The following is a 12,203-nucleotide window of genomic DNA, read 5'->3' as shown; positions in this document are numbered from 1 at the left end:
TTTCACAGTGCACATGGATGCATTCACATGTATGAGTAACACCCCTCACCTGAAAGACAAATCATATCTGTGGTAAAAACTAGATCGATCCAAATATCTGCTCTCCCCTATATAAAGCTCTTGATATAGGCTAAAAGTTTTGGTATCAGCGTATGTTTTCTGGTTTTCCATTTGGCACTGTGAAATCAGCTTTGCTCCATGTCACTATGTCAGTGATTTAAAATGACTTTTAATAAAACAGTTTATCTTTAAGCACTGGGACAATCATTTTGTTTTAGTGTATCGAGAATCACGTAATTCTACTTGTATTTTGGTATTGTGACATTCCTAAATATTATGTAATTGTTTGTTATACTGTTTAGTTAACTATGAAGTCAACAGTAATAGTAAAGTTATTTTATTTTTGTATTTATTGATATATTTTAGTTTATAAGTTTATTTGTAATCTTGGCAGTTTTGGTCCTCCATATAGGAGCACAGAAAAAGGGTGTTTGAGTTTTTTTGCCATCCCAATTATGTTGAAGTATTCCTCAAACATTGATTTTAGTGTGTTTTTTCCAGCCATACACTCTCTCCTTTCCTTCGTCTACTTCCATCTTTCTTTGTTGACTAAAAGAATCAAATTGAAAGTGACAATGAGTCAGTTTATACCCACTTCACAGTGGGTATAAACCTCACACAGCTGCTATTATAAATGCTTCCTCTTATCAGTAATACCATCTTCCTTTCTGTCTTTCACTACATTCTCATTAGTGTTTCATTTCCACTCAAAGACCATGAGGTAAGCTGAAACTCTTGACCATGCAAAGCAGGAAATCAATCTGAAGGTGATTCATGCGTGTCTCTGAAATATCCCGGGCTTGATGCTGAAATAAGATCTGTTGCATTTGTCATGAGGAAAGCCTGGACGTCCCTGACTCAACGAGATTACCGAGCCCAGACCTCGTACAGGGATTTATGGCAGAATAAAACCTTCATCACAGATGCAGGAATACGTAAATCCAGCTCACGTGCTCACATGGCCAAAGTCATATAGCACCAGCAGGGGAGAGAGGTAACATTCATAAGCAAGCAGAGGCATCTTCAGTTAAAAAATAAATAGATGTGAAGCTGCTTGGTGGTTATGTAAGCGCTCCTGTGGTCCAATCGGCCCCCTCCTGCAGTTCTTGCCAGGCATTGTCTAACCCCGATGTGTAGCGGTCGACGGTACACTAAAATAGAGAGGATGAGGAGTGCGTGCAGCAGCTCCAAACAGCACAGAACAAACCATGACCTCAGGAGACAGCATTAAGTAATCTGGACCCATTCCAGTGCTTTTTTTCTTTGAAAAGACTCCTGCTTCCCATTATAATCCCGAAGCCCGGCCCTGCACAGTTTGACTTGGATTAGCGATTGATTCTCAGGAAGGTGAATATAGATAAAGCCTTGCATGAGAACTCCAAAATCAAACATCTTTTCTCAGGGATGATAAATGTCTCAAATACCGTCATTTGAGCGCTGCTCTGTTATTAGGCACTGAATACTTTGTACAGTGCACCGCTGTGCGCTGAATACTAACAGCAGACACATCTGCAGCAGAGGAGGTGATGGAGTGCGCCAGACACTGCTGGATAGTTGTTTTCTCGCATCCTGTCAAAAAGAGTTTCTTCAGAGAACGCTCCCAAAACCAGATGGCAGGTTTAGGTATTCAGGTATTCGTGGCAGGTCGTTTTTTTTTCAGTGTTGTTTGTGAAGCTGGAAAACTCCAGCGTCCCAAGTGACAGGCATGACTGACAGGCACCATGGAAGCATTATGGCTGTACATCTCCCTTTGCACAGCTCACAGTTCTCTCAACACAAGACACATGCACCGCTCTACTGCACGCACACCACGAGTTTTCCCCTGGTTAAACAATTAATTAATTTGATCGAGTTTAGTTTAGTTAGATTCTGGATTTACTTTTCTTCTTCTCCAAAGCCTCATGTATCTTATTGTCACAACCACAGTTCAAAAATATACCAGTGAGTCAGATCATTACACTTTCTTTGCCTTTCTTTCATTTAATACTAAAAAGCATGCTTCTGCTGTCAAGACATACCTCCTCACTAACAGTTAAAAGCCTATAAAACTGAGCTTAATGGCAGTTTCCATCATGAATCGAGACTCTGACACCTTAAAAACAAAATCCACAGATGTCAGTGTATTTTTTTTTAAATAGAAGCTTTTTTTAATGCCAGGCTGAACATTTTAGTCACTGCCATCTTGCTTTTTAAAAACAAGTGATATGCACCTGCCAATCATAAGTTAGGTCCCACCTTAAAGTATAACCTCAAATATTGTCTGTTTTACTTTAAATGGGATCGTATTTTACTGAAAAAACATCATGTTGTTTTCAATAAGACTTAAAACTAGTGACTGAGACCATAAACTCATTAGCAAGACATTTATAGAGCTTAATAAAGAAAGTGAGAAGGAGGCTCATTTTCTCATAGACTCCCATACAATCTGCCTGCTTTCTGGAACCAGAGGAGTCGCCCCCTGCTGGCCATTAGAAATAATGCAGTTATAAGGGACTGGAAAAAAAAGTGGGCACATCTTTTTTCTTCTCCTTTTCCAGAATTCTGAGAAAAAGTCAGAATTCTGAGATTCTGTACATACCTGCTATAAAACATGCTCTCATATAATTAAACTACATTCTCACAGGCATTCAGAAGCAAACCTCCAGAATAGATTAGCCAGTCATAAAAAAATATGGGGTTCTACTCGTCAAGTCCGTGACCTATTAAATTGTAGAAAACCTTCTTACATAGTTAAAGTTGTAAAAGAGTCTATTATAACCCCATTTTTGATCTTTTTCTGAGTTTAAAAAGGAGCTTTGGTTTCAAACAGCAAGTAACAGAACAACTTCAAAAAGTGACACTACAGTAAGGGGTGAAGCTGGGGTTGAGCTCTATCTCTACCAAGATTTGCTGATGCTTTAAACTCTGTTGTTTCACATTATCTCACGTAAGTTACACTGTCCTACTGCAAATACCCTGCAACAAATGTGTATTAATCCTCCGCTGCAAATACTCCTAAGCAAACGCACCTCTACTCAGTGGGATTAACATTTTCTGAAATCGACAGTGACCATCTGTTACTGAGCAAATTACTAAACTTTTACTTGGCAGTAAGAAAAACACAGATGGATTTAAGGCCAATTCGTGGTCCCACCACATCTGCATTAACCTCTGGGCCTGAAGAATAAAGCTGCCGTTGAAGTGCAGTTCCTCTCATGGCCACTTGAGGCTGCTTAAACATGTTTAAATCCTGGTACAAAAACCAAAAAGTTTTGTTCTCTATAGGAAATGTACCCATCTGTAACAACTGTAGGGGTGTGATGTTGTTAAAAATCGAAATATTTATCATAATTTAAGTTTGCGTCACTTCAGCTCCATGTCTGCTCCAGTGATTACTTAGCAGTAATCAGCAGGTACCTGTGTTCGTGTGATGAAGCCACACAAAAGATGAACTTTGAACTTCTTTCATCTCACCCGATTCTGGACACTTATTCTAAAAGGCTTATTGTGAGGCTTGTACATGCAAAAGTCTAAGATCCCTGCAAGGGTGTATGTGGATAGATGCTCTGCAGGATCAAAAATTAAGTCCTCCAGAGAACTGCACATTCAACTGTACTTGACTTACTTCTTCATGTTGTGCAGCTAAACCAACTATTTTCTTTTCCCCTCTAAAATGAATACAGTGATTTAAAAACACTTTTTTGGATAAACTGTGGACAACCACCCACTGATTCGTGAAGTCCTGCTGTGAAGCCTCGAGTTGAGCATTTTTATAGTATTTGTGAACGCTAATGGAGACCATAAATTACAAAATGAACATTACGCTGCTTTCAATAAGACTTGGAACTGGAAACTGAGACCATAAAACCATCAGAACGTCATAAATTTTTGTTTTCGCAAACACAGGAGTCGCCCCCTGCTGACTTCACTTTTCAGACCTGGAAGTGTCTACATCTTTTATATACAGTCTATGCACAGCTGTTGCTTCATTTTATAAAAAAATTTACAACTGACAATCAAAAATGAAAACCTTTGCTGCTGCTTTTCTGGTGTTTTCATGTGTGCAGGTATCTGAGTGTCTGTGTACTTGACACACAAGTGCAAGCAAGGCTTTTCTTTGGCTTGGACCTGAGGACACACACACGGAGCTCAAATAAGCGCCCGTAAGGAGCGCTGACCCAACATCATCTGTCAACCAATCATTTTCTCGTAGACAGATGCACCCGTTACACCTGCAGCTCCTCGTGCACATCACTTCGGGTTTTTTGATGGTCAAGTTTCACCAGTTTCATGATCTTCAGTGGTGAAAACAATTAACAGTGGAAAATATTCAGGTCATCAAACATTAAAATGAATCAATAATGAAAATAATCGCTGAATTCACCGCCTGCGTTTCACCATCTGGATACGTGCTGTGAGCTGTAGGTGCCATGATGTCAGTAAAGGGATTTCTCCACCTCTCACTCTCTGCCCCTCTGTTTCTCTGCCTGTGTGTGTGTGTGTGTGTGTGTGTGTGTGTGTGTGTGTGTGTGTGTGTGTGTGTGTGCGCGTGCCAGCTCCCCAAGGTGCCCGTTCTGTCAGGCTGTAAAGTGCTGCAGTCACCTCCACAGGGGCACAGAGGGGTCCCTCTGCTGACACACACACACACACACGAACAAATCACACAACCAGCACAAAAAAACTAACTTTTACACACTAAAAGCACTTATTTCTATCCACAAGAAAGATGCAGCACCATAAAATATCCTCTCACTGAGCTCCATGATGACCCCAAAGGTGGATGAAGACATGCTTTTGAGTGACTACAGCTCACACACTGCAGCGAGGCCAGGTTTAAAACTGGAAGATGCACCTTTGTGAGTCAGTCTGAGCGAACACGGACTTCAGTGCCGGTGTGTTCCCACTTCCCAGAAAAAGTGCAGCGTTGTCCCACTCTGGGTATTTTTCCCCTCTAAACACATCGCCCTGGGAGTAAATGTCCAGGATGAGTCACTCCTCGGGAGGTATCCCTCCATGTGACAGGCCTCGGGGAGTCAAAAATAGCATTTACGCTGGAAGGCTGATTGATATCTCCGAGTTTAAAATGCTTACTATAAATGGGAATGTGGGTTGTGTGTGGATGTGTAAAAACTGTAAACAGCTGCGCTCGAGGCATTTGTTTTCTGCTCTCTTTATTTACTTTAACTCCTCATCTTCATTCACCGGTGACTGTGCAGACCATCATTACAAATTTATGCTGTGCAGCCAAATGCTTAAAATTCGAGCACAAAACCTAAAGTTTCTTAGCGCATCAGGCTGAGACCCACAGAGGAATCTCATATTAACAGAGCAGCTATAGAAATGTGAATATCTGCAAAACCAACAATTATAATAACCAAAGGAGACAGCTGGCTATTCGCGGGTTAAGTTAATCATGGATTAATGATGACCTGCACATAAAGCAGTCAGCCGTTTCGTGACATCACTGCAGGGTGACACAGCCCTCTATCCCTCGCCCATTTTAACATCTGACGTATCGTCTCCTTCTATTTCTAACCATCTAAAAAAAGACTCAATAAGAGTGCTTAATGATAACAATAACCCAGCTCTTTCTCACCATACAGCTCCACTTCACTTTGTTACAAACCACAAAACTGCACACCCTGTCTTAACGCTTAACTAATAGTTAAAGTTGTATAAAAGGTTAAATACCATTTGAACTGTTGCTATGATACTATTTGAAGATTTCATATCCAACTCCTTTTCATTCATACAGCACCAGAACCCCAGTGATTGGACGTTCCCCTGTGAGCAAGACTTAGGAGACTGTGGGGTGGAAGAACTCCCTCTTTAACATCAGGAGACCTCCAGTCTTTTACTGATCTATAATTTGTAGATATCTGTGCCTGCACATAACCCTGTCCAGTTTATAGATGCAGACTGATAACCAAGCTTGGTAGCATTAGCTGATAACTTAGCACTCCAACCCCTCGTCCAGATATGGTCAACTCTGGCTCCAAAAAAGACAACATGGTGGCAGACTAAATGATTCAAGATATGGAGTCTAAAACCAAAAGGTGATGTCACAGTAGCCATTTTTAATATACGGTCTAAGATTGAGAGGTATAGAAGAAAAATGGCATGACCTCATTAAAGCATGACCTCACTAAAGCGCATTTAAGATTTCAAAATAAACAGGAAGTGAGGTAGACAACAAAACAAAAAGCCATGTCACCTGTTTGTTATTCATGGTCTCTCTATGCTTTCCTTTTTTCTTTTCGCCTTCCTCTCACATCCCCAGCATGTCACAGTACATGGCTGTCCCTTCATGATCCCAGCTCTGTTGTCAGTCTCTTCCTGTTAAAAGGAAGTTCTTCCTCCCTACAGTCACTAAGTGCTGCTAACAGGGAATTATCTGATTGTTGGGGTTTTCTCTCCAAACTGCAGCACATCTGCTTTATTTTTTCACCAATCATAATGTACTGTGTATCCAGTTCATATTAAAGTGGGAAAATCACACTTATCCCATATTAATATGCTTTCGAAGAACAATTACAACACACGTGCATTTACTACAGTACTTTATTTAAGAAGTATATGTAGAACTGAAACAGCCAAAAAGATAGTTTATGCTGTTTTTCCACATCACTTTTACAAATTACTTTGTATATTGAGTCCTCAGTCAGTAGACCTACATGCAGCTAACATTAAAGACTCTGTAGGGTCTCAGTCAGGACAGATATCAGGACCAAACCTCCCCCCATAACCTCGTCAAATTCTGTCAAGTGGGGAAATTTTCTTTTCTTTGCAAGAGCCAAACAGAAATTCTGCATGTTCCAGTTCATCTCAGGTAACGCATCTGTTTCAAGTATCAGATTTTTGAGAAAGCTGAGCGTGTTTGCAGCTTTGCAGATATCATCCAAACCCCTACCTTGAAAGCAGATCAAAGCATAAACAATTTATAATAAAGTTGTTCCCAAAGGGGAATTTAGCAAAGACACTGCAGGCTCCACAACAGCAAAACTCAATTAGGACCACAAATATGTTGAGATTACAGGGGGAACTATGGGGGGATTGGGGCTTGAATGGGACAGTATAACTCTGCTGTGGGGTTGTTTACCTACCTGATGGCTGAAAGTGAGAAAGGCTTTTTGCTAAGCTGTGATGTGAAGCTACATAATCAAAACTGCCTCTCATCATCACACAGGAAGCTGACCCAGAAAATAACTAGTTTCTATCATAAAATTGTCACTGCTCACTTATCCCAGAAACCAGTGATGGAAACACGAATTCAATGCACGAATGCAGCAAAACCAGTAAAACTGCAAATATCATGTTTGTGTTTATCACGTCGTTAAATGTGACTCATGTGATTCATCATTCATGTATTGTCCCACACTCTTCAACCACAATTTATTTCGTGGACTATAAACACATTTCTAACCCTGACCCTTTCTGAAGCATTGGTGTTCAACACTGATCCACTAAACCCACTGCTGGCGTGTCTACACTGTCAGACTGGACCACTCTGAAGGTGGGCGTAGCTAATGTGGTAGCCCCCACAAAATGGCACACCATGGCAGTGTACCAGTGTGACCAAATGACAAGAAAGTAAATGTGGGACAACAAGTATAAGAGTATAATTTACTAAACTTTGATGATGCAAATTAAAGGTTTGGCATTCCCTGAAATGCTGAATTTTGAATATCTGAGCCACTCAAAGAGTGCAGCAGTGCCTCAGTGTGTGGGACAGGGGGAGGAGGCATAAAAATCATGTACAGTCTTACATAAAGAGGTAAGCCTTGTGGCCCTACAGCATGCTGAGCTACATCCAGTGGTGACGGAGTTGTTGTGAGTGTGAGAAACAACAACTTTATCCTCTACGGATTAAACAGAAAAATTCAAATGTGCATGTAAAATTCCATCAGGTAAATTAAACGTAGACTGAGTATTCAAGCCCACATGTTGCCACATAGCCCCAGTACCTTCTGCCTTAAATAAACAGGTGAGGACTTCATTAGTGCAGAGACACACGAGGGGATGTTTTTGCACTTTCATGGATTGTGATTCAGATCGATCCCGTCGGGCTGAGCTGAACCGCCGTGGACGTAAACAGGGAGCAGCACCCCCGAGACGCGGGGACGTGGAGGTAACCCCCGCTCATGGCGAACCGCGTCAGCAGAATCACGTTACATAACGGCTCGCATCCAACTTTAATCGTTTCAGTCCGCGCGCGCGCCGCTGGCGAGGCCGCGCGCGGCAGCAGGCCGCACTGGCGGAATGTGCAGGTGTCGCCGCGCGCTATTGGATTACTGTGGGAATTCCCTACGTCATTTTCCCCTTTCTGCGCGTCTGTGCAGAGACACGCGCGTGACACAGAAATCGATCGAACAGCAGCGCGGAGTCGGTGCTGCGGCGCTTCAACGGCGCGTTCAGCTGCTCTAAGCAGCACCTTCATCATCGTCATCATCATCATCAACAGGCTCTCGTTGCCTGCTGGAAGCCACGAGCGCTTGCACGCGCCCCCCGCGCCTCGCGGAGCTGCTTACCTTTGGCGCAGAGGTGCGGGCTGCTCGGTGGGTTCCGTGCGCGAATATCACGGCTCAGTTCCGTGCGGTCCAAATGAGGCGAGACGGGCGGGGTGCCGCGCTACGGCCCCCCTCCCTGTGGGATCCGGGGCAGCTTCGGTTTCGGAGTCACGTACCGAGGCGGGTTCCCGGTGCAAAGCTGCGGCGCTGCAGAGGCTCCTCTTCGGAAGCAGCTTCCAGAGGTGTGCGCACGAACTCCGCCAGCTCCACCCTGAGCTCCGTCCGCACAGGTTTACGGATTACAGCTCCGGCATCACAGCCTCAGTGCCCCCCTCTCTGCATCGCAGTGCGCTGCAGTCTGAGCCGACGTCCTCCCAGCAGTCCCAGCAGATGCTCAAAACCTGACTGGGCTGAGCAGCTGCTGTCAGTCCAGGAAGGGACGAGAAAAGCGTAGCCTGCCGGAGGATGGTGTAACGGCAGGGTGTTTGCAGAGGAGCGACTTCTCCTCTTCAGGGCGCGGAGGGATTTCTTCAGAGGATCGTCGAGCCTGAGATGTAGTTTTTTGACTGACGATAACGTACAGTATATACGCTGCATATTAATGTGGGAAAATGCCAGAGTGGGCGTGACTCTGGACACGTCCCACCGAGAGAGAGAGTGAGACTGCGCTTAGTGTTGTCTACCTGTCTACAGTTGCACCACAGACACACACAGTACTAAAGCACTATATTTAAAAACGTTTAAGCTCTATGGAGGACCAAGTCTGACAAAATCAAAGAATAATAAAAATTTAAAAATATATCACAAGATGACAAATTCATGTTTCACGGGCCTCTAAAAACGTTTATAACAATTTTACTTACCCCCCCGCAAAAAACAAACACATCTGTAGCAGTTATAAATATAAATAATAAATATTTGTCTAATTAACTTTCTTTAAAATGTTTTGAAAAGCTCAGAAATAATCAAATGACCTTTTCAAATATGTTTATGTTAATATAGTTGTTTTTCTTTCCAAGAAAGTAATATTTGGTGGGGAAAAAACTGAGGTTCATTAATGCGATTTTAATGTAGTAAACTACTAAATAAAATTAAATAAATGCATCAAAACATGATTAGGCTTAAAATTTGTTATGGATTATGAAAATATTCAAAAATTAGAAACTTCTTAAATTTTTTATGTATTTATTTATTTTGCTTTCAGCCTTTGAAGCTTTCCGTATGTATCACCCAAACTCTGTAGTCATTAAGGTATAACCGATTTCATTTTACAGACTTTTTTTTTGTTAAGTAAAATTGAGTGGAGTTTGTAGAAACACTGTCTTGGTTCCTTTAATAATGTGATTCAGATTGTAGATAAACAGGTGATGGCAGGCACACACACACTGAAACAGAAGAAGGTAATGCAGAAACGGTGAACCTGTCTCTTAAAAACTGCATGGGCATTGATGACCACCAGGGGGAGACTGCTCTGGCTGAAAAAATAATCCTGCTATGTGGGGAAGATGGCCCTCAGCTGGCCTGATCCATGACACTTAATGACATTATGATTCAAGTCTGCAGTTTGAGGTCTAATTTAATACAGAATGATGTATTATTTGCAAATTATGCTCCCATTAGAGTTAAAAAGGAGGATAAAACAGGGCATACTTTAGGGCTGTATGCTGGTTTGAAAAGCTAAGAAGACTGAAGAAAACGCTGCATTTCAGGTTTTAACAGGACTTCACTGATTAGTTAGTGCTCTCGCGCCCACTAGTCTTTGGTGTTGCATGAAAGTGTAGTGTAAAGAGTACTTTCAGGTGAGACGCTGATATGTGGTCAACAGTTATAGGTATAGCCTGAAATACTACAACTAATCATCATTCACTACTTTTAAAATAGTTTAGTCACATTAAAATCACAATAAAAGCTTATTTCAGCTGCGCCCTGATTTACAAAAACTGTCAAATTATAAAGACAGAAAGTTCAATAGATGGATGTTCAAAAGAAAACATACAGTGGGGCAAAAAAGTATTTAGTCAGCCACCGATTGTGCAAGTTCCCCCACTTAAAATGATGACAGAGGTCAGTAATTTGCACCAGAGGTACACTTCAACTGTGAGAGACAGAATGTGAAAAAAAAATCCATGAATTCACATGGTAGGATTTGTAAAGAATTTATTCGTAAATCAGGGTGGAAAATAAGTATTTGGTCACCTCAAACAAGGAAAATCCCTGGCTCTCACAGACCTGTAACGTCTTCTGTAAGAAGCTTTTCTGTCCCCCACTCGTTACCTGTATGAATGGCACCTGTTTGACCTCATCATCTGTATAAAAGACACCTGTCCACAGCCTCAACCAGTCAGACTCCAAACTCCGCCATGGCCAAGACCAAAGAGCTTTCGAAGGACACCAGGAAAAGAATTGTAGACCTGCACCAGACTGGGAAGAGTGAATCTATAATAGGCAAGCAGCTTGGTGTGAAAAAATCAACTGTGGGAGCAATCATCAGAAAAGGGAAGACATACAAGACCACTGATAATCTCCCTCGATCTGGGGCTCCACGCAAGATCTCATCCCGTGAGGTCAAAATGATCATGAGAACGGTGAGCAAAGATCCCAGAACCACACGGGGGGACCTGGTGAATGACCTGCAGAGAGCTGGGACCAAAGTAACAAAGGTCACCATCAGTAACACACTACAACGGCAGGGAATCAAATCCCGCAGTGCCAGACGTGTTCCGCTGCTGAAGCCAGTGCATGTCCAGGCCCGTCTGAAGTTTGCCAGAGAGCACATGGATGATACAGCAGAGGATTGGGAGAATGTCATGTGGTCAGATGAAACCAAAGTAGAACTTTTTGGTATAAACTCAACTCGTCGTGTTTGGAGGAAGAAGAATACTGAGTTGCATCCCAAGAACACCATACCTACTGTGAAGCATGGGGGTGGAAACATCATGCTATGGGGCTGTTTTTCTGCCAAGGGGACAGGACGACTGATCCGTGTTAAGGACAGAATGAATGGGGCCAAGTATCGTGAGATTTTGAGCCAAAACCTCCTTCCATCAGTGAGAACTTTGAAGATGAAACGAGGCTGGGTCTTCCAACATGACAATGATCCAAAACACACCGCCCGGGCAACAAAGGAGTGGCTCCGTAAGAAGCATTTGAAAGTCCTGGAGTGGCCTAGCCAGTCTCCAGACCTCAACCCCATAGAAAATCTGTGGCGGGAGTTGAAAGTCCGTGTTGCTCGGCGACAGCCCCAAAACATCACTGCTCTTGAGAAGATCTGCATGGAGGAATGGGCCAAAATACCAGCTACTGTGTGTGCAAACCTGGTAAAGACCTATAGTAAACGTTTGACCTCTGTTATTGCCAACAAAGGTTATGTTACAAAGTATTGAGTTGTATTTTTGTTATTGACCAAATACTTATTTTCCACCCTGATTTACGAATAAATTCTTTACAAATCCTACCATGTGAATTCATGGATTTTTTTTTTCACATTCTGTCTCTCACAGTTGAAGTGTACCTCTGGTGCAAATTACTGACCTCTGTCATCATTTTAAGTGGGGGAACTTGCACAATCGGTGGCTGACTAAATACTTTTTTGCCCCACTGTATGTATGACTAAAGCAGTATGTAAGGATGGATTGAAATAATATCAAAATAAATGAA

At 42.4% G+C, this 12,203-nt stretch overlaps 1 protein-coding gene across 4 annotated transcripts in view; it reads right to left on the bottom strand.

The window, feature by feature from the left end:
* The window catches only part of hecw2a (HECT, C2 and WW domain containing E3 ubiquitin protein ligase 2a), a 46,845-nt gene extending 37,718 nt beyond the window's left edge, over nucleotides 1-9,127 (bottom strand). For 2 of the 4 annotated variants that reach the window (XM_085136699.1, XM_085136701.1), the window contains exon 1: nucleotides 8,568-9,126. The gene's annotated coding sequence lies outside the window, so the exon portion shown is untranslated. Of the gene's footprint in view, nucleotides 1-8,567 lie in introns of all 4 variants that reach the window. The other 2 variants (XM_085136702.1, XM_085136700.1) reach the window with 2 other exon arrangements.
* Between the last annotated feature and the right edge of the window lie 3,076 nt (nucleotides 9,128-12,203).

Source organism: Neolamprologus multifasciatus, chromosome 16, assembly GCF_963576455.1.
Source record: "Neolamprologus multifasciatus chromosome 16, fNeoMul1.2, whole genome shotgun sequence".
Lineage (NCBI taxonomy): Eukaryota > Metazoa > Chordata > Actinopteri > Cichliformes > Cichlidae > Neolamprologus > Neolamprologus multifasciatus.
This window is presented reverse-complemented; position numbering and strand designations above follow the sequence as displayed.